Source organism: Lynx canadensis, chromosome D3 (genome assembly GCF_007474595.2).
Source record: "Lynx canadensis isolate LIC74 chromosome D3, mLynCan4.pri.v2, whole genome shotgun sequence".
Lineage (NCBI taxonomy): Eukaryota > Metazoa > Chordata > Mammalia > Carnivora > Felidae > Lynx > Lynx canadensis.
This window is the reverse complement of record NC_044314.2, coordinates 74,011,942-74,036,270: the sequence shown is the minus strand read 5'-3', so window position 1 is coordinate 74,036,270 and position 24,329 is coordinate 74,011,942. Positions and strand designations below refer to the sequence as shown.

At 47.7% G+C, this 24,329-nt stretch overlaps 1 long non-coding RNA gene and 2 gene segments (V, D, J or C); 1 reads left to right on the top strand and 2 right to left on the bottom strand.

Annotated features, from left to right (window-relative positions):
• LOC115528231 overlaps positions 1-24,329 on the bottom strand; it is a 917,695-nt gene that overhangs the window by 54,455 nt on the left and 838,911 nt on the right.
• The window catches only part of LOC116738411, a 688,014-nt gene that overhangs the window by 21,521 nt on the left and 642,164 nt on the right, over positions 1-24,329 (bottom strand).
• Positions 6,453-8,289, top strand: LOC115528237. The gene is made up of 3 exons (XR_004344322.1): positions 6,453-6,630; positions 6,827-6,919; positions 8,020-8,289. It is a non-coding gene; the product is annotated as an uncharacterized LOC115528237 (long non-coding RNA).

Sequence of the window (24,329 nt, the reverse complement as noted above, 5' to 3'; positions counted from 1 at the left end):
CCTGACCTGCCTTATTTCTGTATTCCTAAGGGTGACCCAGGTCTGTGGAGCATCTCCCTGGGACTTGAAAAGACCACAGTAAGCAGTTGAGTGCCCAGTGAATCAGGAATCACCAAGGCCTGAGTTCCTTGGGGTGGGACTGGGGCTAGGGCTTCTCTTCTGACCAGTCCCCCAGGCTGGGTCCCTGCACACTACACTTCCTTGGCAGGGTTGGTCAAGCCTGGCTGGTTTCCCTCTGGTCATCTCAGCTTCTCAGCCAGGCAAGGGCCCTGCAGGGAGCGATTCTATATCCCTCACTCAAGGAATAATGTCAGGCTCATGAATGTTGGACCTAGCCTTAGGTCACCTCTGAGCCTCAGTTTCTTCATCTGTAAAATGGACACAGTTCCTCTGTAGCAGGGCAGTCATGAAGATGAATGAGATCATGTGAATGCTAAGCCCCAGTATGTAGCAGGTGTTGAACAAATGTCCATTCCCTTTCCACCATCCTCGGACTTTGGGCTTTAGAATAACTGTTGGCATGTCCTGGGGGACATTTCCCTGTATTACAAGTGAGAAAACTAAGGTCCAGAGAAGATGAACGCTGGGACCAAGGGTGTTCTGGGAGTGGGCTGCAGGGTGATCTAGAATCTAAGAGTGAGCTCCTCCCCTGCATTGCAGCCCTTTGTCCACCTGGAAGGCTCATGCTTTGGTTCCAAGGGAGGTGAGGTTTGGGTTCTGTTGGGCAGAGGTGCAGGAGGGATGGACTGCACAGGTGCTTTGGGCTGGGGGCCATTGGAAAGCCCAGGAATATAATATGTAATGCAATGAGGCTGAGGCAGACAGCGGGGCCGGCTGCTGGCTGAGCTGAGATCATTTCACCTATTTGAGGATGAGGAAATTGATGTTCAAGCAGATTCTATACAGAGGGCTGGCTCTCGCACGGCTCCAGGACATGCTTTGTTGATGTCTGTGCATCAGCTCTCCGGGCCTGGTGAAGTCTCACTGCTCGGTGAAGAGAGAATTGAAAGCAGCAGGTTGTAGGATCCCGCCTGTCACCCAGAGCCTCTCTTGCTTTCCAGTTGCCTTTTCTGCCGCAAGGTCTTTTAATACACCTGCTCAAATCTGGGTTGCAGCCCCTCAGGGCTTCTAGTTTCTGTTTCAGCAGCCCTAAATGAGGCCTCCCAGGCCTGCCAAAGTGACTTTCCTGGGAGGTGCCTTTAAGAGTTGTGTGTCCCATGTTTTGAGTCAGGCACTCCTTAACTTTCCTGCTACATTTGGCAGGAGATCATCCTATCCATGGGATGAGGCCCACGCCTGCCTCTGACTTTGGGTTCCTGGTACCATGGGGGCTGGAGTGGCATGTGCCCTAGGAGTCCAGACTGAAGCTCTTCCCTCCTGGCACCCCTGTGTGGGTGTGACACTCACCTACTACCCAGGGCCCAGAAGCTGTGGTTCTCTGGGGGACAGCCCCAGGTCTTGGGAAGAAGGGGCTCTCCCTAAAGTCAGCATCCCCAGCTGTGCCTCTTTTCCCCCACCCCTGCACCTGCCACAGCCTCTGGGCTGCCACTGCCACAAACCACATCCTCTTGTGGTGGCTGCAGTCAGAAATCTGGGTCTGGTTGTTTCCTGGGGACACTTGAGGGATGGGCTGGGTCTTCCCAGATGGTGCAGCTGCAGCTCTGACCCACCCAGGCCTGCCCCACACCTCCTTCCTGGATTGAGATACGCCAAGGGCTGGATTCAGGCTGGGCCAGAGGAGTCCAGGTCCATCTGTCCCCCTTGGTAGACCCCCTGCTGAGGGTCCCTGGCTCCTCTGTGCCCTGCCCCAGCCCTTCTCCCATGGAGTGTCAGGGTGTGTCCTTGTCCAATCACTTCTGTCCTGCTTCCCATGTCAGAGGGTGCCCCTGTCTCCTGCTGACCAGTCTCCTGCCCGCTCTGTACTCCACAAGCCCCAGAGACTGCCTAAATCCAGGTCTCTCCAGCACCTTGCTCCACCACCCCCCCATCCCCAAACTCAAGCCAGCTGGGCCTTCTCATCTCACAGTTGTGCATGGGGTGTGTGTGTGTGTGTGTGTGTGTGTGTGTGTGTGTGTGTAACAAAGTATCTGTCTGGGGATGTGACAGAGGTTCTGGAATCTCTCAGAGTTCTTGGAGTCAGGGTCTGGCTCTGCAGCTTCTGAGCCCCACTCTGAGGGATCCCCAGGATCCCTGGAGACCCCTACTCCTTTGTTGATCTTGGGGGTGCAGTCCCACCCCACACTCCAGATTTCCTCCAGCAAATGGAAAGAGAATTCTACTGCTTCTGTAGATGTCACAGACTCATGACCCTGGTGGGGACCTTCTAGTTCCTTCGACTGATAAACAGAGGCACAGAGAGGGAGAGTTTCTTTCCTAAGACACACAGCGACTTGGTGTAAAGACTGTGTCTTGGGACTTACCAGTACCAGCCAGACACCTGAGAGGACCAGGCTTTTTTTTTTGCACATGAGGTGGAGCCAGCCTGGAACTGAAGGATGGAGCTTGGGAACTTTTCAGTGCTTTAACGCCCAACTCTCCCAATACAGCCACCTGGAGTGCAGTCCCGAGGGGACAGTCCAATAGGGGGCAGCAGAGACCAGCAGTAGAGGGAGGCTAAACCTCAGAAAGGGCTGGAACTCAGAAGGGGCTGGCCAGACAGAGGCCCGGGAAAGGCTCCAGTGGTGGTGGCAGGCGGGAGGATGCAGAGGCCGGACTCTAGTCCAACATCTTCCCTGACACCCACCTAACCCTTGCAACCACGGCCTGGGGTGAGGCGAGTGAAGCGAGTCACTCCAGTGTGGAGTGGGGGGGGGCGGATACTGAACTGACTTACAGTTTTGATGTTATATTTATTACGGGATTTTTCTGCATTACGATGTGAAAAAAGATTGCATTAAATATTATTTTGATGACGAGTTTTGGGGTCCTCCCTTAAATTTTACATGTAACGACAGTGGCTTACTCTGCTCATACTAGTGCCGGCTGTGTTTGATACTCCAGGGAACATTTTTTGGGGGGCGGTGTGTGGAGGAAGTCGGGGGGCGGGGTTCTGGAGTGGGCGTGGCCAGAGCCCTGTGGTTCCAGCCTCACCTGACCAGGTGGGTTGATGTTTGCATAGCAGAGCCCAGTTTTCCAGGCCCTTTCCAAAGGCTTGGATTGATACCCGGGAGGGGTACACTCCCTTCATGAGGACCTGCGTGGCAGGTGGTGGCTTTGTAGCAGTCACAGCTCCTTCAGCTCTTCCACCGGGAACAGCCTCCTGGCAGGTCCTCGCGGGACAAAGCACATTCTTAGAGAGGGTGGTGCAGTCTCCTTTATTACATTCATACAAAGCGCTCCATCCTGATGGCTACCAATACTAACGTAATTTACATTCGATTCTTACTTCATTATTCCTAAAAGCCCACACACCCTCACATTTGTGTATAACTACACATGTCATATACCATAGTAGCTACTGCACTGTGTATGCTAGTTCCATAGTGGCAAATAGCCTAGTGACTTACCTTGTTTTAAAAAAGTTGTTATAAAATAGATAATCACATAAAATCGACCTCACTTTATTGTTTGACCATTTCTCCAGACACATCCTTTGCTTTTCAGTGATTTTACAATATTCCCCGAAATACCCATCCAGATGTTTACTTGTGTTGACAACTAGAGCCAATTTCTAACAGAAGTACGTCTGAATAGTACCTTGGACAGTGAGGACTGGCTTTTTGCCGATTAGGTTAAACAGTGGGACTCTTCCCTAGATTGAATGATTCAAATCGGCAGTCCCAAGTTTTGGAGGATAAAATATAGTTTAAAACACATGAGAAGAGGAAATAATGTTTTTCAAAAAAATTTGTAAAGATGCAAAGATGCACGATGATTACAGATATTTTACTTTTCCCCAATCTTTTATTTTTTTAAATTATTGTTAATATTTATTTATTTTTGAGAGAGAGAGCATGAGCTGGGGAGGGGCAGAGAGAGAGGGGGACAGAAGTTCCGAAGCGGACTCCACACTGACAGCAGAGAGCTCGATGCAGCTCGAACTCACAAACGATGAGAACATGACCTGAGCTGAGGTCGGCTGCTGAACTGAGCTACCCAGGCACCCCCAATTTATTCCCAATCTTTTAAATTACATGACACACAAGGGATCTCTTAGTAAGTTCTGTTCAAGTTTCTTGTTGCATATCCCAGAAGCTGGGAAAGTGGATGACAGATGGCTAGGTGACACCTCTGTGCAGGTGGTCCCCTCTCCCCTAGAAGCTGATACTGGGATGGAGCCAGACTGCAGGAGGTTTACAGGGAGAGTGATTGGGACCAACCCCTGTGCAAGGGTTGGGTGGGAAGCAGGATAGGCAGGATGGGCAGAGGGAGGAATCAGCTATAGGGGAGCTTTGCTGTTGAGATGGCCTTTCCCAGTTTCCCCAGGTGGGCTGAGAGGCTGGGCCTTCAGGCCCTCACGTTGATCAGCCTTTAGAGGCCAGATGCCCAGGGCAGGACCATGCATGGCTCAGCTCCAGGTGGCTCTCTTCATCAAGGTTGCTGACAGATGAGGGCAGGGCTGTTTGCAGGTGCCTTTCCCAGCAGATGCGGCAATAAGGCCTTCATTCTATTCCGATGGTGCATCAAACTGTCTACTGGTTCAAATCCTCTTGAAGTCAGGTGGTTTCCAACTCTTTGCTTTCAAAAAAAAAATTAAAAGAATATGAAATAGAGCGCCAGCTGATAGATCATTGAAAACAATAATTTTTGACAATCAACCACTAATGATTTTTGGCACATAACTAGGAAGGAGCTCAGATCTGTGAGTGAAATTGTATTACAAAACTTCTGTTTATGAGACCAAAGTTTCTTTGAGCTTCATACAAAAATGAAAGCCAGGGGATGCCTGGGTGGTTCAGTCAGTCAAGCTTCTAATTCTTTTTTTTAAAATAAAAAAAAAATGTTTACTTATTTTTGAGAGAGGGAGAGACAGAGCATGAGCAGGGGAGGGGCAGAGAGAAAGGGAGACACAGATCTGAAGCAGGCTCCAGGCTCTGAGCTGTCAGCACAGAGCCCGACGACGCGGGGCTTGAATACACGAACCGGGAGATCATGACCTGAACTGAAGTCGGATGCTTAACAGACTGAGCCATTCAGGTGCCCCAAGATAGATCATAGTCTTAAACATAACATTGAAACTATAAAGTTTCTTTTTTTGTTTTTAATTTTTTAAAAATGTTTATTTACTTTTGAGAGAGAGAGAATTACAGGGAGACAGAGTGCAAGAGGGGGAGGGCAGGTAGAGGGAGACACAGAATCTAAAGTAGGCTCCAGGATCTGAGCTGTCTACACAGAGCCCGGCGTGGGGCTCAAACTCATGAACCATGAGATCATGACCTGAGCTGAAGTCAGATGCTTAACTGACTGAGCCACCTAGGGGCCCAAAGCTTCTGATTCTTGATTTGGGCTCAGGTCATGATCTATTTCACGGTCACGAGATGGACCCCTGTGTTGGGCTCCATGCTGAGTGTGGATCCTCCTTAAGACTCATTCCCTCTCTCTCTCTCTCTTTCTCTCTCTCAAAAAAAAAAAAAATGAAAGGTAGGACAGAATTGATACAGGACCCTGATTCATTCTAGTGGAACATCATATTTATCAATGGATCCATGAATCAAAAAATGAAAATTTTAATATGTTTATTTTGTGTTGCTCACATATTGCTATGAATAATTATGATGCCAGCTGGAAGAAAACTATTTAACACTCAAGATCACAGGCTATGAAACTAAATTTTAGAATGTAAAAATTTAGTGCATATTTTTAGGATAGAGATGTATGACAGTATGTATTTCAGGTATAAAAATATATAAGCAGATCAAATCCAGGAAGGGGTGTGGAATGAAAACAGAGTTCAAGAAGAGGAAAGAAAGTTGAAAAATTTCTAAATGTTACAGAGTGGGCATCCAATCATATGATATTTGCTTCCACTCAACATGTGTGCAAGAGCTCTGTGAACATTTTACAAACTTCTGGTGAAAACTTTACATGTAAACTTACAAAGGAGCAGGGAGTGTGAACCTCGGTTCTTTTGGAGGGTGGGTGGGCAATGGTGCTGAGGGCTCAGCTGCAGGCCCGGGCCCCCTCCCCTGCAAGGAGGCTCTTCTCTGATGCATAAAGATCCTGGGTCTCAGCGCAGGGTGATCACATAAACCAACAAGTGGAAGGACCCCCATGAATCAGGGGCCAGCTAGGAGCTGCGCATTTTCCTTCCAGTATCTTGACTTTTCAGGTCACTCCTGAGAGGAGTGAGGAGCTACTTGCCTGGAGAGGGGACAAGGCTGTGCCAAGGTTCAGCCAGTAGGGGGACCTCTGGACCCACAGGGCGCCACAGTCTTTGTGATTCAAAACAGGCCCCCTACCTCCCCACCCCCTACTATTTCTCAGTGTGATTAACAAAGGCCCTGAGGGGAAGTCTTTCCAACCCTGAGGGTCAGGGCCAAGACCAGAGAGGACACCCGACCCTAAGACATGGCCTATGGCTGTTCAGAGGATGGAGAGAATGAGCATCAGGCCAGGGCGGGAGCATTTGTGTCTCACTTCCCCATCTGTCTGTGTCACTGTGAGTCATTGCCAGGTGCTCCCAATGACATGGTAGGTGGCACAGAAATAGCCTTGTCCTTGGCCTGGGCCCCACTGGTGGTCAGGGTGGCCATGTTCCCTGAGTTGGGAGCCAGAGAATCACTCAGGGATCTCTGAGGGCCAGTTGCTGCAATAATAGATGGGGGCCTGGCCTGACTTCTGCTGGTGCCATTGGACATATTTCCTTCCAATGTTGTTTTCTCCACAGGTGATCCTGGCGTCTGTCCCAGGGCCACTGACACTGACAGGAGCCGAGTCAGCTCATTGGAGGCCACAGAACCTGCAAGAGAGATTATGAGAGGTGGGTTTCCAGCTGACTGGGCTCTGCCTTCCTGGCCTGGACCGAACTCCAGAGGTTTCTTGGCCCCCAGAGTTGTCCCCACCCATCAATCACAGCCCCAGGGGCCCATGGGCCTGGCTGGTGGATAAAACCTTTGAACAAATGAGAAACTCCCAGTCCCTTTCTCTGGGCAGGTGCAGCCCCTTAGAGCTCACACAGGGCCAGTGAGCAAAATGGGAGATTTCACCCCTTTAGCCCCTCATCCTGCAGCAAGGTGAAGAGATCCTGTCCCCCACTGGGGCAGGAGCTCAGAGTCAGGGCCAAGCTTGTCCCAGATCCCAGTGAGCCTGGGCACAACACCTGTGCAGTGAGAAAGGAGGCCGACGAGGAGAGGGGTCCAGGCCGTGGTGGAGGCGCCCCAATTCTGCTACTAAGGTCCAAGGCTGGGCAAAATTCCTCCTAAGGCCTCTCTTTTTCCCTTGCTGGAGACTCCTGCTGGTTATGCAAATCAATAGAGGCTCTGGAGCTGTTGCTGAAGAGCTTTGTGGTTGCAGAGAAGGGGGAAGGGCTCAGCCCCAAGGCACAGAGAGAGGACAGGTATCCCTTGTAGTCTCCACCCCCAGCCCAGGGGATCCTCCTCCTGGTAGTCACTAGTCTGGGGCTGTAGCCCCCATTCAGTCTGTGCCCTGGCCTACATCCTAGGCTGTTCTGGCCACTGAGAGACAGTCTATCTGTGTTTTCAGGGAACCTGAAATCGTGCTCACTGAATCGTTCTGGGTGCTGTCATGAAGGTGGCCAGAGTCATGGTGGTGATACTGAGATTGTCTTGGGCTCCCGGTCTTTCCTCTGCTCCATTCTGGCTCAGGAGGAAGGTGGTTAATATCATCCAGGAGTTCCAAGTGTCTCATCCATCGTTGTGTTGTGGTGGGGGCCTCGAGCTGGTCCGCTTCTAGCTCCATCTCCATAGCATTTCCACACTGAGTCTCCTCTGACATTCCCAGGCCCCAGTGCAGTGACCCTCCTCACCCCTACTCCAGGGAAACCCTGAGGCAGGAGCAGCGTTCTATTGCAGATCACAGTTTGTGAGAGCCAGAACCTGAATAAAATTTCCTCCTTTCCAGGTGCACGTGGAGTTGTTAAAGGTCCATGGAGCTGCTGTAAGAGTCTACCCTTGGCCATGAGCTCTTGGACAGGTGGTAAGTGCTGTGTCTCAGAATCTCCAATGTGTGGCTGGGGCAGGGACATATCACATGCTCAAAAGATATGATTTGAGTATAAGAGAATGAAATTGGCTGAATTCTAAGAATACTTCATGTGAAATTGAAATGATAATTTTGACTTCAGTTGCTAGGGAAAATGCATTAGGTAATAAAAATATTTAATATAATGTATGAGGTTGAGTAATGGTTATTGAATAGCTGCTGTGTCCTTGGAATGGAAAAAGAAAAAGAAAAGAAAATTGGCACCAGCCCCCTGGAGACGGTTTAGGGGGGAAAGGAGGAACTTCTCTTCGAAGTCAGGACAGGAGGCTCTCAGAGCAAAGAGGGGGGTACAATGTGTGTTCTCAGAGGGAGGGGGCTTTATAGACTTTTTTTACATTCTATAATTTATTTATTTTTTAATTTACATCCAAGTTAGTTAGCACATGGTGCAACAATGATTTCAGGAGTAGATTCCTTAAGCCCCTACCCATTTAGCCCATCCCCCTCCAAAACCCCTCTAGCAACCCTATGTTTGTTCTCTATATTTAAGAGTCTCTTATGTTTTGTCCCCCTCCCTGTTTTTATAAAATGTTTTATATTTTGCTTCCCTTCCCTTATGTTCATCTGTTTTGTATCTTAAAGCCCTCACATGACTGAAGTCATATGATATTTGTCTTTCTCTGACTAATTTAGCTTAGCATAATACCCTTAGTTCCATTCATGTAGTTGCAAATGGCAAGATTTCATTCTTTTTGATTGCTGAGTAATATTCCATTGTATATATATACCACATCTTCTTTATCCATCCATCCATCCATTGATGGACATTTTGGCTCTTTCCATACTTTGGTTATTGTTGATAGTGCTGTTATAAACATTGGGGTGCATGTGCCCCTTTGAAACAGCATACCTGTATCCCTTGGATAAATACCTAGTAGTGCAATTCCTGGGTCGTAGGGTAGTTCTATTTTTACTTTTTTGAGGAACCTCCATACTATTTTCCAGAGTGGCTGCACGAGTTTGCATTCCCACCAACAATGCAAAAGAGATCCTCTTTCTCCGCATCCTCGCCAACATCTGTTGTTGCCTGAGTTGTTAATGTTAGCCATTCTGACGGGTGTGAGGTGGTATCTCATTGTGGTATTGATTTATATTTCCCTGATGATGAGTGATGTTGAACATTTTTTCATGTGTCACTTGGCCATCAGGATGTCTTCTTTGGAGAAGTGTCTATTCATGTATTTTTCCCATTTCTTCACTGGATTATTTGATTTTGGGGTGTTGAGTTTGATAAGTTCTCTATAGATTTTGGATACTAACCCTTTATCTGATATGTCATTTGCAAATATCTTCTCCCATTCTGTCGGCTGCCTTTTAATTTTGCTGATTGTTTCCTTCGCTGTGCAGAAGTTTTTTATTTTGTTGAGGTCCCAAAAGTTCATTTTTGCTTTTGTTTCCCTTGCCTCTGGAGACATGTTGAGTAAGAAGTTGCTGCGGCCAAGGTCAAAGAGGTTTTTTGCCTGCTTTCTCTTCTAGGATTTTGAGGGCTTCCTGTTTTACATTGAGGTCTTTCATCCATTTTGAGTTTATTTTTGTGTATGCTGTAAGAAAGTGGTCCAGGTTCATTCTTCTGCATGCTGCTCTCCAGTTTTCCCAGCATCACTTGCTAAAGAGACTGTCTTTATTCCATTGGATATTCTTTCCTGCTTTGTCAAAGATCAGTTGGCCATACATTTGTGGGTCTATTTCTGGGTTTTCTATTCTGTTCCACTGATCTGAGTGTCTGTTTTTGTGCCAGTACCATACTGTCTTGATGATTACAGCTTTGTAATACAGCTTGAAGTCCAGGACTGTGATGTTTCCTTTGTTGTTGTTTTTTTTTTTTTTTCAAGACTGCTTTGGCTATGTAGGGTCTTTTCTGGTTCCATACAAATCATAGGATTGTTTGTTCTAGCTCTGTGAAGAATACTGGTGTTATTTTGATAGGTATTGCATTGAATATGAAGACTGCTTTGGGTAGTATTGACATTTTAACAATATTTGTTCTTCCTATCCAGGAGCATGGAATCTTTTTCCATTTTTTTTTTTGTGTCTTCTTCAATATTTTCACAAGCTTTCTATAGTTTTCAGTGTGTAGATTTTTCACCTCTTTGGTTAGATTTATTCCTAGGTATTTTATGGTTTTTGGTGCAATTGTAAATGGGATCCATTCCTTGATTTCTCTTTCTGTTGCTTCATTGTTGGTGTATAGGAATTCAACCGATATCTATGCATTGATTTTATATCCTGCCACTTTGCTGAATTCACGGATCAGTTCTAGCAGTTTTTTGGTGTAATCTTTTGGGTTTTCCATATAGAGCATCATGTCGTCTGCAAGGAGTGAAAGTTTGACTTCCTCCTTGCCGATTTGGATGCCTTTATTTCTTTGTGTTGTCTGATTGCTGGGATTAAGACTTCCAATGCTATGTTGAATAGCAGTGGCAAGAGTGGACATCCCTGTCTTGTTCCTGACCTTAGGGGGAAAGCTCTCAGTTTTTCCCCATTGAGAATGATATTAGCGTTGGGTCGTTCTTATATGGTTTTTATGATCTCCAGGTATGATCCTTCTGTCCCTACTTTCTTGAGGGTTTTTATCAAGAAAGGATGCTGTATTTTGCCAAATGCTTCCTCTGCATCTGTTGAGAGGATCATGTGGTTCTTGTCCTTTCTTTTATTCATGTGATGAATCACACTGATAGTTTTGCGGATATTGAACCAGCCCTACGTCCCAGGTATAAATCCCACTTGGTCGTGGTGAATAATTTTTTTTAATGTATTGTTGGATCCGGCTGGCTAATATCTTGTTGAGGATTTTTGCATCCTTGTACATCAGGGAAATTGGTCTATAGTTCTCCTTTTTAGTGGCGTCTTTGTCTGGTTTTGGAATCAAGGTAATGCTGGCTTCATAGAAAGAGTTTGGAAGTTTTCCTTCCATTTCTATTTTTGGAACAGCCTCAAGAGAATAGGTGTTAACTCTTCCTTAAACGTTTGGTAGAATTCCCCTGGAAAGCCATCTGGCCCTGGACTCTTGTGTTTTGGGAGATTTTTGACTAGTAATTTAATTTCTTTACTGGTTATGGGTCTGTTCAACTTTTCTATTTCTTCCTGTTTCCGTTTTGGTAGTGTATATGTTTCTAGGAAGTTGTCCATTTCTTCCAGATTTCCCATTTTATTGGCATATAATTGCTCATAATATTCTCTTATTATTGTTTTTATTTCTGCTGTGTTGCTTGTGATCTGTCCTCTTTCATTCTTGGTTTTATTTATTTGGGTCCTTTCCTTTTTCTTTTTGATCAAACCGGCTAGGGGTTTATTAATGTTGTTAATTCTTTCAAAGAACAAGCTTCTGGTTTCATTGATCTATTCTACTGTTCTTTTTTTTGTTTGTTTCAATAGCATTGATTTTTGCTCTAACCTCAATTATTTCCTGTCTTCTGCTGGTTTGGGGTTTTATTTGCTGTTCTTTTTCCAGCTCTTTAAGGTGTAAGGTTAGGTTGTGTATCTGTGATCTTTCTGTCTTCTTTAGGAAGGCCTGGATTGCTATATACGTCCCTCTTATGACTGCCTTTGCAGAGTTCCAGAGGTTTTGGGCTGTGATGTTATCATTTTCATTGGCTTCTATGTACTTTTTAATTTCCGCTTTAACTTCTTGGTTAGCCCATTCATTCCTCAGTAGGATGGTCTTTAGTCTCCAAGTATTTGTTATCTTTCCACATTTTTTCTTGTGGCTGACTTCTAGTTTCAGAGCGTTGTGGTCTGAAAATCTGCACGGTATGATCTCAATCTTTTTGCATTTGTTGAGGGCTGATTTATGTACCAGTATGTGATCTATACTGGAGAACGTTCCATGTGTACTGGAGAAGAATGTATATTCTGCTGCTTTAGGATGAAATGTTCTGAATATTTCTGGTAAGTCCATCTGGTCCAGTGTGTCATTCAAAGCCATTGTTTCCTTGTTGATTTTCTGTTTAGATGATCTGTCCATTGTTGTAAGTGGGGTGTTGAAGTCCCTTACTATTATGGTATTATTATCAATGAGTTTATGTTTGTGATTAATTGATTTATATATTTCAGCGCCTTCACATTTGGAGCATAAATGTTTACAATTGTTAGATCTTCTTGGTGGATAGACCCCTTAATTATGATATAATGCCCTTCTTCATCTCTTGTTACAGTCTTTAATTTAAAGCCTGGATTGTCTGATATAAGTATGGCTATTCTGGCTTTCTTTTGTCCACCATTAGCATGATAGATGGTTCTCCATCCCCTTACTTTCAATCTGAAGGTGTCTTTAGGTCTAAAGTGGGTCTCTTGTAAACAGCATATAGATGGATCTTGTTTTCTTATCCATTCTGTTAGCCTATGTCTTTTGATTGGAGCATTAATCCATTGACGTTTAGAGTGAGTACTGTAAGATATGAGTTTATTGCCATTACGTTTCTTTTAGATTTGGAGTTTCTGGTGGTGTTCTCTGGTCCTTTCTAGTCTTTGTTGCTTTTGGTCTTTTTTTGTTTCCTTGTCTTTTCTCCCTCAGAGAGTCCCCCTTAAAATTTCTTGCAGGGTAGTTTAGTGGTCATGAACTTCCTGTGAAAATGAATACAATGAAATAGAATAAAATGAAATGATGGAAGTAAAACAGAATTTGAAAAATTTGCAAAAAGGTAAGAAAATATTGTAGAAAAAAATAAAAAATATTTTTAATAAAAATTGAAAATAAAAATACACTTTTTCTCTTTCCCTATTCAAGAAAAAGAAAAGAAATGAAAAAGAAAAAAAAAAGAAAATTGAATAGATGGACCAGCGAACAGACTGAAATACCATTGAAATCACATTGTCTTCCCCTAGATGTCAAACTATGAAACACTTTATAGTCTGTAAACTAAGCAGGTGGAGAGACTTGTGGTGTTCCTGAAGAGCAAGGTTGGCCCAGTTGTTCGGGGCTTAGTGTAATGGCTCCATTCTCCACTAGATGGTGCTGCTTAGCTTACTGGGGTGGATTATTGTGGCACTTGTGTGTGTGTGTGTGTGTGTGTGTGTGTGTGTGTGTGTGTATGTGCATGCGCAGGAGGGGCAAAAATGGCGTCACCCATCTACCCCCAGTCTGTAGTATTAGAACTCTGTTCTCCCTGATGGGCAGTCGCGCACCCTTCCTTTGTCTCCGGTTTCCGTCCACTCCCTGCTTTTACACTGTCTGTGACCAAGCTGTCAGGTTGCCAGGCGGTACCTCCCTCCTGAGTTTTATCTCAGATGGGGCTGTGTTTCCTGACCCCTCGCTTCTGAGGGACTGTGGCTTTGACCCACTCAGACCCTCTGGGGGAGGGTCTCACTGAGCAATGGCCAGGTGCCGGCTGCACCCAGGAATGTTTGCGGACCGTGCTGCTGGTGATGCCCAGAGACTGTGGCTGAGTGCCAGCCCGCCCCAGAAACAGTTCGCGAGATAGTGTAGCAGCAGCTTTTCAGAGATTATGGAAAATCACAACACAAATCTGTCACCAGGCTTCACCCACAACAAGCTTGTTCCAGCACCAGCGAATGTGGTTGTTGTTCAGGATCCTTTGGGATCTTTGCCTGTGGGGAGCCCTCCCAGCAGGGGAACTGCCTCTCCCGTGTGTCCTGAAGACACCTGGACTTCAGTCTGCTCCCGGGGATTCGTCCTTCCCACCAGAGCACCACCAGGTATCGAGCTACAGAGTTTCAGCCTCTGCACTCCCCCTGTTTATAGAGTCTTAGTGGAATTTAAACCCTCTCCTTTCTCCCTTTTTGGTTCAGTCCCTGCGGCTGTTTCCACTTTTCCACTTTCTCTCCAGCTGCTTTTGTGGGGGGGATACTTTTCCCGTATTCTCCCCCACCCCCCGCCTCCATTCCCTCTCCACAAACAAAAACAGCCCCCTGCCCTCCATGGCTTCTCCCCCAGTTCACCTCTTTGCTCCACATACCTGCTAAGTTCTCTGCTCAGGTTGTGCAGATTGTTGTGTTAATCCTCAAATCAATTTTCTAGGTTTGCAGGGTGGTTTAGTGTTGATCTTGCTGTATTTCAGGGACGAGAGACACACACACACACAAAAAAAAAAAACAAAAACAAAAACACACAAAAAACTTCCATGCTGTTCCTCCATCTTGTCCCATCGTCCTGGGGGCTTTGCAGACTTAAGAGAGCCTTAACACCACTGGGGTGTATGTAGGAGATTTAAGTCCCAGATCTGTGCCTAAGAAATAATTACTGCAAGATCTGGATCAGAGGAATAAGGAGCCAAAGGATTTTGTACATCAGTGTCAAGCATGATACTTAAGAAGGAAGATACCTTTTCCTTCAGATCTTAGGTCATGGTTACTAGCTCCCCCTGCCATGTTAGGAGCCCTGATACCAGGCCCACTCCATCACCAGGTGGCTAGGCAAGTGACCTCTGCTGCCACCTGGGTGGTGGCAATAGCACACAGGGTTCACGCCATGTCCTCTGGGACTCTGTGTGTACTTTCAGTTGTCATGTATTAGACATATATGGTATTGCTTCTCCCCTAGTTGGGATTCACGGGTCTAGGAATTGAGGTGGGAGTGCAAGTAGCAGCACTCACTGTTATCCCCAGTGAGCCATCAACTAAATGTTCCCTTGTCATCCTTGGGACTTTGTGCTTTGCTTGATCGCACGGCCCTGCTGGCTGAGTGTGCACCATGAACCCTTTGGCTCTGCCTGGCAGTGAGTCATTGGGAAAAGTAGGGGGTACTGGCTGGGGTGATTCTTGGCTACTGTCAAGGGGTAAGGGATTTTCTACCACACAATGAGGGTAAGTAGGTGGATGTATGGATTCAGGAGATCCCCTAATATTCCCTGGGTCTGTGACTGTAGTCATCAACTCACCACAATACAATTCAACAGATCTGATAATGGGTGAATGTTCCGGAATGGAGGTTTGGTTGTCTCAACTGGCAGGGACCCAACTGACTAACTCAGGTGTTTGCTGAGGGAAGGGGAATCTGGAGTGGGTGGTGAAGATGTAACTATAGACATAACTCTGACCACAGGGTAGTGGCAGAAATGAGGACAATAGAAGGAACAAGTGTTTCTTCCTTAAGTTGATATGAATATGTTTGGAAACCTATTAATCCTATGTTTCTGTTTTGTTCTCCTGGGTCATCTCATTATCATCTAACATCCAATGTGTTCATAATAGTTAACTTTATGTCTCAATATGAAGCTATAGGATATCATTTCAGCTGGGACAAAAATAAATACCACCATCAGACAGTAGTGTACTTTGTATCCTCCTGGGAAAGGATGAACATGTTGGTAATTTTTCATTGGATAGTTTGGATAGTTTGTCACATCACGTGGAAGCATGGCTGCCAATATTCTCTTTATTTGGAGATTGTGGTTTGCCTGGATTGGGTGGATTTCACGTGGATGAGGTTGGACTGTGGTGGCTTATTATGTGTCAACATCGACAGACTGAACTGTATTTCACAGAATTGTTTTCTGTCTGTATTCTGGGGTAGGGTGGGTGTGAAGAAAGAATCTTGTGCAAGATTTGGGGGGTAGAAGTGACATTGCACCCATTTTGTGTCTCAGTCTATGGTTGTGTATCTTCTGGTCACTTTGTAGGAGGAGGCAACTGCCCCAATGTCCCTCATTCACCATCAGGATAGATGTGACCCTTCAACTGTCTGTCAGAACCCAGAGCACCTAGTGTGTCTGCATCTTTTCTCGTTTAAAAATACGAGGAACAATCTAATCTGTTGGGGATTTTGACACGTATATTGGGGATTTGGGGCACAAACCGGAGCTTTATGTGTTTATATAGTAGCCTCTTCATGTCCCTGAAGACCCTGTCAGGGATGCTGGCCAACCTGGATTGGGTTCCTGGAATCAGACTCTGAGATGGAGAAGTACATGTGTAGGAGATCTGGAAGGAGGAGGAAGGTCAGACTGGGCAGAAGGAGAAGTGACCCACGTGCAGTGAGACATCAGATGAGGCCTCCATCCCTGCAGGGAGCTCTAAAGCTGAGACCTTCAGGACATCTGAACCTGAGGCAGGGCCTTCATTCACTCAGGCCAGGATGCACCTGAACCTCTCTGAGAAGGGGCAGAAACCTGGGGAGGCAGTTTTCTGATCCAAGGGCACTTCGCAGTGAGGAGGACCCCTGTGAGCTGTCAGGGGCTCCAGGCAGAGGTGGGTGCATGTGTGAGCCCAGGAGGGGGGTGACACCACAGTGGGTAATGCACTAGTGTGCTCCACTCAGAATCCCCAGCTGTCATGGTGGCAGGGCTTCTGGAGCTCAGCTGAGCTGAGAAATTCAGGCCTCTAATATTCGTCAGTTGGGTGAAGGAATGGCCCATGACCGCCATATGGACATGGAGGGGTAAGGAGCAGCGGATGGATGTTTCTTTCTGTTTGTCCTTCCACTCAGGTCCTCTGTTCCCAAACATACTCAGGCTCAAAAAAAATCCCAAGAGCCCCCAGATCAACCCTGATATATCCTCTGGTGGTGCTGCGTGAAGCATGGGTGGATAGGAGGTCTGGGGACCTGGGTCAGACTGCTGAGGCTGGAGAAGAGTGTGATACAGATGAGGAAGGGGTTTGTGTCCCACTTCCCCATCTGCCTGTGTCACTGTGAGCATCACTACTGCCATCCCACACCTGACAGTAATAGTCAGCCTCGTCCTCAGCCTGGGCCCCGCTGATGGTCAGGGTGGCCGTGTTCCCCGAGTTGGTGCCAGAGAATCGGTCAGGGATCCCTGAGGGCCGGTTGCTGCTATAGTAAATGACCAGCATGGGGGCCTGGCCTGGCTTCTGCTGGTACCAGTAAGCATTTTTACTTCCAATGTTGTTTCCCCCACAGGTGATTCTGGCTGTCTGTCCCAGGTTCACTGACACTGACGGGGGCTGGGTCAGCACGTAGGAGGCCACGGAACCTGCAAGAGAGAAAAATGGGTTGGGCTAGAAGATGAAGGACCCATTTTTGGGAAATCCCATAAGTTGCCTGGCCTGCATTGAGCCCCAGGGATTCTCTGTACCCCCAGGGTACCCTCTCTTATAAGTCTTAGCCCCAGGAGCTTATGGGACTGGCTGGTGGGAAGGATCCTTTGAACAAATAAGATTCTTTCCACCCCTTTCTCTCGTCAGGACCATCCCCTTTGGGCTCACACAGAACCAGTGAGCACAAGTGGGGATTACACCTCTCACCTGTGCAGTGAGCCAGGATACTGAGGAGAAGAGGGGTCCAGGCCATGGTGGAGACGCGCTGATTCTGCTACCAAGACCTTGGGCAAAGTTCCTTCCAGGCATCTCTTATCCCCTTGCTGGAGAGACCTGCTGCTTATGCAAATCAGCTGGGCCTCTGGGGTTGCTGTTGTGGAGCTTTGTGGTTTCAGAGAAGGGCTCTGCCCTAAGAGACACAGAGAGGGGAGGGGCAGCCCTGTCCCATAGTCTGGGGCTGGTATCTCCCTCTCAGTTCAATGTCCTGGGTTTACTCCTTGGCTGGTCTGACCACTGAGACCTCAAAGGTGGAGTCTGTATTTTCTGAGCCCATTCTATAGGTGACACTATAAGGCTCACACAGGTATAGGGTCCTATCCCAGATCACAGCTTTTGGCCACAGAACCCAAATAAAATTCATCCACTGTCTAGAGTACATGGAGTTTACAAAACCATCATGGTGCTGTAAATGTCTGCTCTGAGCCATGAGCTCCTGCAGCGGGTCATAGAGGTTGTGACTCAGCATCCCCATTTTGGTGTCAGATCAGAGGCCAAAGAAATGATTGTGGTATAAAATAATGAGAGGGGGCTTTAAAGTTTAGTAACTCCTCAAGGGAATGTTTACTATAATTAAGTTGTCTTCAGTTGTTGGAAAAACATGTAGCAAACATCTTAATGTATAAGTTCAGTTGAAAAAAGCTTACAGAGAAAATCACTGTGTTGCAGGCACTGGGAATAGGGAAGAACAGAACTTTCCAGTCCCCTCCCCCTTCCTTGAGGGAGGTGAGTGGAGGGACAGGTGAGGGGGCAGGTGGGAGGAACTTCCAGGAAGGAGGAGCAGCTGAGTCTGTCAGCACAGGGGAGGGAGGGGAAACGTGTGATCCTAGGGAGGATGGGTGTTTGTGGGCAGTGACAGCATTTTGTTTCATTAGGGTGAGCTAGGGCATGGGTTGGTGGGAGACAAAATGCCTGGACCTGTATTAGTTAAATAGGCAGTGTCTTCATGAGCAGGACCCAACACACACATACCCTGAAGAATTTGAACGTGAGAGTGAAGGATGACACTATAGACAAATGGCAAATAATTGAACAATTGTCCCGAAGGTCCTGCTTACTAAACCCCTTTGCCTGTTAGGAGCCGGATCTACGTGTGGTTTTGGCAGGTGATCTCTGCTGCCCCCTGGGGGCCACTCCAAATGGCTGCTGGATTGCAGAGGCTTCCCTTGTAAAGTGTAGATTCATAACCTACAGCTCAGGTCCTGATTCCTGCTCCATGGACTGTTGCCACAGTGAGGAATGAGGTTTCTATGCATGGCTTCTACTTGCCTCACATTCTTTTTTTTTAAAAAAAATATTTATTTATTTATTTCGAGGAGAGTGTGAGCAGGGGAAGAGCAGAGAGAGAGAGGGATAGAAGATCCAAAGCGGGCTCTGTGCTGACAGGCTGACAGCATTGAGCCCGATGTGGGGCTCGAACTCACGAATCTCGAGATCATGACCTGAAGTCGGATGCTCAACCAGCTGAGCCACCGAGGTGCCCCAGCTCGCCTTGCATTCTTACATGAGGGGTCTAGATTACCCATGAAAATGTAACAGGCTCCTTTGGAGGAAGAGAGCACAGGTTTCACTGAGGCATCCCTGCACCTGTCTCTGAGGTAGTGGGAGGTCACACAGGTAGTGTCACATGGGGGACCCAGGACTCAGGGTGGCTCTTTTTGGTGTCAACTGCAGATACAGGGCTAATGTGTGGTGGGGTGCCTGGGGACTAATGCCCCCAAAACAGAGACAGACATTTATTCAGACCCACATTAGTTTGACTCACATTGCATCGTAGGAATTCTGCATGATCTAGACATAGATCCCTCTTGAGGAGGGAACTCTGGCCCTGCTAAAGTCAGGAAGAGAAACACGCAGTGGAATGTGTGTGGGAAGAGCCCAGTCATGCCCTCTGTAGGCACGGGCAGGGGGATATAGGATCTGAAAGAACGGGACAAACCTGAAGGACCTGGGATCCCAACCCAGTTCAGGGACTATATGGAGTTTTCTCCTAAGGTGAGCATTCTGGGCACAGAGGGCGTGGCCAGGTGTGGTAAGAGGCAATTTCTAGGTAATAAGTCAAGTTCTCTAGGCCACCTCTAGGCACGAACAGGAGGAGGCTGCTGAGGTAGGAACAGGTTTGACACAAGTGTGCTCAGTGCCTGGGAACTTCCTAGGTCACCTGGGGGCTGAGGGCAGTGGTTATTAGCAGGGCAGTATTATTGTCCCTTTCCTCCCTGCTTACACACCTAAAAGCCACAGGGAGACTAGGGTGCTACACATGTTGCTTGTCCTGTCCTCCTGTTTCGTCCCACGTGGATGACCTAGCACTGTTTTCCCCAACGCCCCACAGACTGGCTGAGCTGAACAGGAACATGAGGGAGGGGTGCACCTGACAGGGAAGGGAAGCTGGGAGAGGCTTGCAGGTCCCCAGTCCCTGAGAGGCAGAGAGAAGAGCAGAGGCTGCAGGTGCCAGGCAGCAGCAGTCACCTGCACCAGGTGAGGAAGGCTGCACAGGCTGAGAGGGGATGTGGAACAACTCCAGCCAGAATGTTCCAGGTCCTGAAGGAGACAGCTTCTTCCTCTCAGATCTGGAAGCTGCCTATGGGGAGCGCTGCTACACTTGGCATGGGACCACCTGGACTAGGGACGTGCCAGCCCATTAAGTCATGTTGTTGACAAAGCCTATGGTGAGAATCTCTGGAGAATAACTCTATAGTGACCCGTTCATGATCCTTGAACCTGAAAATTCCCTGGAAATATCATTTCAGTCATAGGGAATCCCACCAAAAATTATCTTTTTACTTAGTTCCTCATATCAATAAGTAATAAATAAATTTTAGAGGAAATATTCCAATTGCACTTGTGATGCTTTTGTGAGGAGAAAATGATTCTCTGTCCTGTGTCTCCCTGCTCCCATGAAGGTATTGCTCTGATTCAAGCCAGGAGTGGAAACTGGGGAAGCATCTGCTTTCCCTCTTAAAACATTCCTCATCTGTCGTTTTGACCTCATGAAATTGCTCTAAAAATTGATTTCAAAACCACAAGTCAAAGATTTGTGAAGAGAAATTCAATTTATGAAAAAAACTTATTCATGTCTTGGATAAGGTCTCCTCCCTCAGAATGACAGCTGGGACCAGAATGCAGGCAAAGCCACCACACAGGGTCAGCCTGGGGGTGGATGTGAGTCCCTGTGGGTCAGTCCTGAGCTAAGGGTCGGACCTGCCTGGTGCAGGTGATGGGATTTGGGGCAGTGGGAGGACAGTGGTGCCAGGAGAAAGTCCCCAGGTGGGATCCAAGATGGCGGCTGCACTTCCTCCACAGTTTGTGTAAAATCTAAGGAAGGGCCTGGGGCAGCAGGGGCCTGGTCCCCTCTTCATGAAGCATCAGGCAGTCCTTCCGGATGTGGGGATGCCTCATCGAGGAAAGCGAGTACACATGGCCCCTGTGGCCCGTGCAGGCTGCCTGTATCCAAGGAGAGGAGGAGTTTCCGCAGGACTGTGCTGTTGGGACAGCTGTCTCCCCTCCTGAGTAACATGTGATTATATCACCCGTGTGATATTTATTTTTTTTTTAATTTTTTTTTTCAACGTTTATTTATTTTTGGGACAGAGAGAGACAGAGCAGGAACGGGGGAGGGGCAGAGAGAGAGGGAGACACAGAATCGGAAACAGGCTCCAGGCTCTGAGCCTTCAGCCCAGAGCCTGACGCGGGGCTCGAACTCACGGACCGCGAGATCGTGACCTGGCTGAAGTCGGACGCTTAACCGACTGCGCCACCCAGGCGCCCCACCCGTGTGATATTTAATGAAACCCCAAATCTTTACTATCAACCATAATACTCAATTACAATCCAAATAGTCAGAATAGCCCCCAACTCTGTTCATTAGGATAAACACAGACCAGAGCACAGAGAACTTACTGGATTCTCCCACACTGGAGGGTCAGGCCAGGACCAGGGAGAATACCTGATCCTAAGGCCTGACCAACAGCTGCTCAGAGGGCAGGTGGGAATGAGAGGCAGGCTGTGACAGGAGGGTTGTGTCCCATCCCCCATCCTTCTGTGTCACTGTGAGTCACTGCCAGCCATTTCTGCTGCCATGATAGCTGACACAGCAATGGACAGCCTGGTCCTGGCCCTTCTGGTCCTGGTCATGCTCAGGGGGCCATGTCCTTAAATTGCATCCTCAGAATCAGACCCAGATGGTTGCTCATATCTGCATACCAGATTGGGTACCCGGCTTTCCTTCTGCTGGTACCAAGATGCATGTTCATGCCTGAGCTTACCCCTAGAGCAGGGAATCCTGGGCTTCCCAAGGGCCACTGACAGGGATGGAGGCAGCCTCAGGTCAGGGGAGGCATGGAGCTCCTAAGACAGGAGAGGGGAGGGGCCTGGAGGAAGAAAGGGAGGCTGAGTCAGAAGTGACTGGTCTAGCACTGAGGGGAGGGAGCAATTTGGACAGAGGTGAGGGCAAGCACCTGACCCCAGGGACCCTGCTTGGGAGAGAGCAGGGTGCCTGTGCCACACGCTGTGCCTCCCTGTGGGCCTCTCACCTATGCTGGGAGCAGCCAGGGAGTAGGAGTAAGGCCACACAGAGTGTGGTCCTGGGAGGATCGGCACCACAGGCACCTGGGAGCTGTTCCACATGCAGATGCCCGGGGCCCCACCCAACTGCCGCGCCTGCAGGTGCATCTTGTGAGCCCCCACCCCCCCCCCCCAGGGGACTGTGTGCTCACTGAGTGTCACAGGCCAGGGGTCTGGGCCACCCTGGAACATCTCACTTCCTCTCCTTGTCTCCCCAGGTCCTACTAGGTCACCTGGTTCTTGGGCTTAATTGTCCTGTCCTCATCAACTGAGCTTGATACAGATTGTAGACCCTGTAGTGATGTGGAAAAAATGGTTTAGGAACAGACTTTTTCATCAGCCACATGGATTGTGTGCTGTGAATGGGATGATACCCAGCGGGATCTTGGCTGCTCTGTACTGGTGGTTGAGAGGGCGCCATGGCCCCTCCTGTGTCTTTCTGGCAGTGAATCACCAGGAAAAGTAGGGGGCACTGGGTTGGTGATTCCGATGTCTATCAAGGGGCAGTTGGGTCTCTCCTACACAATTGGGGAAGCAGGTTTATGTATGGACTCAGGAGATCCCCTAATATTATCTGGGACTATGATTACAGTAAAAAAAAAAAAAAATCAGCACATTCCAATTCAGCAGGTCTGATAATGGGTGAATGTTCCAGAATAGAGTTTTGGTCATCGCAACTGGCAGGGATGACAACTCTCTCAGGTATTTGTTGTGGGAAGGGGAATCTGGAGTGGGTGGTGAAGATGTAATTATAGACACCACTGACCACATGTAGTGGCAGAAATGAGGACAATAGAAGGAACAAGTGTTTCTTCCTTATGTTGATATGAATATGTTTAGATACATATTAATCCTATGTTTCTGTTTTGTTCTCCTGGGTCATACTATTACCATCTAGCATCAGATGTATTCACAATAGTTAACTTTATGTATCAATATGAAGTTATAGGATATCAAATTAGCTGGGACAATGAGAAATATCGCTAGTAGAGAAAAAGGTATTTTGTATCCTCTTTAGGGGAAAGGATGAACGTGTTTTTAATTGTTCACTGGATATTTTTATCATATTAGGTGGAAGCATGGCTACTGATATTCTCTTTATTTGCAGACTGTGGTTTCTGGGGATGTGGATAGATTTCATGTGGACGATGGGGGACTGTGGTGGTTTATTAACTGACAGCATTGAAACTGTATTTCCCAGAATAGTTTTCTATCTATATTTATTGGTAGGGTGGGTGTGGAAAGATTCTTGTGCAAGATTTGGGAGGTAGAAGTGACATTGCACCCATTTTGTGTCTCAGTCCGTGGTTGTGTATCTTCTGGTCACTTTGTAGGAGGAGGCAACTGCCCCAATGTCCCTCATTCAGCATCAGGATGGATGTGACTCTCCAACTGTCTGTCAGAACCCAGAGCACCTAGTGTGTCTGTATCTTTTCTCATTGTATAAAAATACAAGGGCCAATCTGATCTATCTGGGGATTGGACAAGCACATTGGGGAACAAGGGGGAGAAACCTCAGATGTGGGTATATAGTGATCTCTTCATGTCCCTGAGGACCCTGTCAGGGATGCCCACCAGCCTGGATTGGGTTCCTGGAAGCAGACTCTGAGATGGAGAAGTGCGTGTGTAGGAGAGCTGGAAGGAGGAAGAAGGTCAGAATGGGCCGAAGGAGAAGTGACCCACACAGAGTGAGACATCAGATGAGGCCTCATTCCTACAGGGAGCTCTAAAGCTGGGACCTTTCAGGACATGAGAAAGTGAGGCAGGGCATTGGGACCTTAGATTCAGGCCAGCATGCACCTGAACCTCTCTGAGAAGGGGCAGAAACCTGGGGAGGCAGTTTTCTGATCCAAGGGCACTTCCCAGAGAGGAGGACCCCTGTGAGCTGTCAGGGGCTCCAGGCAGAGGTGGGTGCATGTGTGAGCCCAGGAGGGGGGTGACACCACAGTGGGTAATGCACTAGTGTGCTCCACTCAGAATCCCCAGCTGTCATGGTGGCAGGGCTTCTGGAGCTCAGCTGAGCTGGGAAATTCTGGACTCTAATACTGGTCAGTTGAATGAAGGAATGGGCTATGGCCACCACACGGAAATGCAGTGGTAATGAGAAGTGGATGGGTGTTTTTGTTTGTCCTTCCAGCCAGTCCCTTTGTTCTCACACACAGTCTGGCCCAGACAATCTCAGGATCTACAAATCAACCCTGATACACCTTCTGGAGATACCACCTGAAGGGTGGGTATATAGGGAGGTCAGGGGACCTTGGGTCTGGACACCTCTGTCAGACCTTCTGATTGCTTTGTGCACAGGCCTTCTGGGGCTGGAGAAAAGTGTAACACAGATGGTGAAAGGGGTTTTCAACTCCCTTCCCCCTCTGCCTGTG